The sequence below is a fragment of the Miniopterus schreibersii genome (assembly GCF_964146895.1).
Source record: "Miniopterus schreibersii genome assembly, chromosome: 20".
In the NCBI taxonomy this organism is placed as follows: Eukaryota; Metazoa; Chordata; class Mammalia; order Chiroptera; family Miniopteridae; genus Miniopterus; species Miniopterus schreibersii.
The window spans coordinates 2,188,827-2,192,273 of NC_138122.1; the positions used below are offsets into that span (position 1 = coordinate 2,188,827).

The window sequence follows — 3,447 nt, forward strand, 5'->3', positions numbered from 1 at the left end:
TTTCTAAAAGTGACTAAGCTGCTGAATCTCAAGACCTCAACAAATGTTGCATCTTACTATTTTCATTGAACAATAAAACTTTCTATTTTGATTATTCCTGGTCAATAAAAATTTTATTTCTTCAGTGGTTTTCATTTACCAAGTAGTCATGACAGATGGTTAGCATGGTGGCTACTGCTTTCAGGGGATTTGATTGGATGAATCCTCATTTCTGGTGCAACGGCTGTTGGCAATCTTTCATGCAAAGTCCATCCATCAGGACTTTTCTACTGTGACTGGCCAAGGAGTCCTGCTTTGGCTGCCAGAGCTTCATTTTGCTGAATATGATATTCCTGAAATCTCATAGGTATTTTTTTGCGTCATTTTTAAATATTTCTGTGAGCAATGTTCTGAACAGGTGGTCTTTTCAGGTTTTACATCTCTTGTGAAGTCTTTAACACAATCTAAAATCCAGGTCTCTGTAAGTTTATTGTAGTTTCCAACAAATTTCTTGAACTTTTTTATCTGATTAGATTCTGCCATTTGTGCAGCTGTTAGCACAGACAGCTATTTAGGTATTAACAAAAGAGAAGGGGGAAAACTGGTTGAGTCTGATTAACTTAGGAAACTACAGTTTCACAGACACTCTTGGGAATAGCCAAAATCGCTTAGCCAAAGGGATTGACGCCCAAGTGGGCAGGAAAGACCAGCTTTCCAATCACCCCAGGGAACAACTGGCCAATTCCCCCAGATTAACAGGGGAGGGAGCAACGGTGAGGGGGAAGCTCTTCTACTAAGTGTATGAGCAGTAGGAGCAAAAATTGAGATCATAAAGGGGAGGAGATAAACCTAGGGAAAAGATCTGATAGGAAAAGGGTACAAAACTCAGGAAGATCCAGGAAAGAGACTGGATAGTTTAGAAAAAAGCTTGCTCTCTCCCAAGCCCAAGGAAACATAAGAAAGCTTAACAAGGCCTCAGGCTCTCTCTTTTCTGCAGATGCACAGGCTGGAGTGGAGCCAGGGAGCAGAGACTGTGCTGGGGTAATGGTACCATAACTTTGGGCCCTGACCCTCCTGGTCCTGGTGGGCACAAGTGTGGGCCTGCAGCCCTGGAAGCTGGACTTCTTCCACAGCAAGATGGAGCCGAACCACCTGGTTGTGGAAGAGACATTGGGTGTGTTATATTTGGGGCAGATTGACAAGGTTGACCAGCTGCTGCTGCTAGACCAGCTGGGGAAGTGCCTTATGGGGTGGGAGGACTTTTCAAAGGCACTCTAATAAATCTTGCCACTATGGCTTAAAATCCTCCTATGTGTGTGTCCCTGAAATTCCTTTCCTGCGACACCATGAAAGAACCAATTTCCAGACCAGATCCTCCTGTAACACAGCCATATTCTTTTGGTACATTTATTAGTCACCTTTTCTGATGCACGGTTTCCTTTTTCCTCTGGAAAAGCAGTTTCCAAACCTTCGCTTGAGTGTCTCCAGGGGGGCCTGATTTCTAATTAAGCACATATTCTCTCTTCTGATAACAGCAGGAGGCTGATGGTGGGGGCTTGTTGTGCTGCGAGATGAGTCCAGGGGAGGAGGGTTGGCCTCATGCAGGTGCCACAGCTGCTGGTTGGAAAAGCTGTTCTGTTGTTGCTGTTCTTGTTGTTGTTTAATCTCTTTACTAAAGAAGATGCCGCTGTCTCCTTTGAGATTTTAATTCAATGCTGTTTCAATAAAGACAATTTTTGTTTCTGAATTCTTACCTAGTATATTTTTCCCTTCTTTTCCTTCTCACTGCTGTAAGGAATGTCCTATATTTGCCTCACTAATTTTTCTAAGAAACAAGGATTTGTTTTTTATTTATTTTATTATCCATTTAGTTTTGGAATAACATTAATACCAACAGTAATCAATCAAGGGAGTGGGAGGTTTAGGCAATAAATTATTTACTTCCAGATTTGCAAAATCTCTTATGTGCAAATTCCCATCCCCACTCCATTCCCCACGACCTCTGCTCGGCCTCCTTTTTTACTAGTCAATCCCTCTCTAGGATCTTCCATTCCTGACACACTCACAGAAATTCAGATGGGGAGGCATTTTAATTAAAGGCCACTAGGTAAAGTAAACTGATAAGTGACAAGGTTTGCCATAGTAAAGGCAGAGATTTAGTGAGTCATCCATTTATCAACCCATCCTGGCAAAGAGCTCTTCATAATGGTTATCATCTCATTGTGAGAAATCTACTAAAAAAACCCTGCCTCCCTATGCCAATCCCCAACTCACATCATTATAAAAACATACTCACTGAAGTTATATCAGTTCCCTCATCACTGGAGTTATATGCTTTCAAAGAAATACAAGTTATTTTTGTTACTGTTGTTACTTTTGTTGTAGTTGTTAGTTTCAGAAGCTCAATTTTCTTGGCATGTGATGAGAATGGACCACCACTGGTCTATTTGGGGTGGAGAGCGAAGAACTGAAGGAGGGAGGAATAATGTCATTTACATGCTTGGGGAAGATATGCTGATTTGTTCTCAATCAGCTAGTTACCACCTTACATGTTACTGAACTACTACGAAGTGAATGAGGATTGGCTGGTGCTTATGCCAGTCAGAAAATGTGGACGCCCATGCCCTGGCTGGGTGGCTCAGTTGGCTGGGCATCATTCTGTACACCAAAAAGTTGTGGGTTCGATTCCCAGTCAGGGCATATACCTAAGTTGCTGGTTCAATCCCTGGCCTGGAGTGTGCGGGAAGCAACCAATCGATGTTTCACAATCTGCCTCACATCTCTCTCTCTCCTTTCCTCTCTCTAAAAATCAATAAACATCCTCAGGTGAGGATTTAAAATAATGAAAAGGAAAATGTGGACACCCACAGGTAATCAGTGAAAGCTCCCAGGGCATTAGCCATTTTCAGTTGCTTAAATGCACCATGAGGAAAGGCCCTGATCCAAGGCCAATCTGAGAATAGTGGCTGGGGCATGCATATGTCACATTAAGAAGATGGCAAGTTTCCTCAGATACCTTGCTGTTGCGCAGCATTGAATTATGCACATGAGCAAAGCAATAATATTTCTCTATGTTCATATTGTCCTAAGTCTCCCACAGTCTACCAAGAGCCTTCAGGTTGACCAGAAGTTCTAACTGGCTCAAAATACAGTCAGGCATTTCCCAGTGTCTCACTGGGAACAATGAAAGGAACAAATTAATATTTTTTAAATAACCATGCACTTCACATGAACATAACTAATTTAGTCCACACAAGAAGCCTGTGGGTATTATTTTATTCCCTGATGAGGAAACTGACACTCAACCAAAATAAGTATCTTAGAGAACACCATTCATCTAACCAAAGAACTGAAGTTCACATTCATTGAGACTTTGCTGTTTCAGAGATTATGATAAGCTTACTATATACAACTTTCAAATAACCCTATGGATGAAGAAACTGTGATTTGAGGGACTTAAGTAACTTG

The 3,447-nt window shown here is 41.7% G+C and overlaps 1 pseudogene across 1 annotated transcript; it reads right to left on the bottom strand.

The window, feature by feature from the left end:
• Nucleotides 1-266: 266 nt before the first annotated feature.
• On the bottom strand, nt 267-3,058 carry LOC308549738 (mitochondrial import inner membrane translocase subunit Tim9 pseudogene; annotated as a pseudogene). The gene is made up of 2 exons: nt 2,996-3,058; nt 267-546 (listed from the first exon to the last, which is right to left on the bottom strand). The product of its transcript is annotated as a mitochondrial import inner membrane translocase subunit Tim9 pseudogene (transcript).
• Nucleotides 3,059-3,447: the final 389 nt, after the last annotated feature.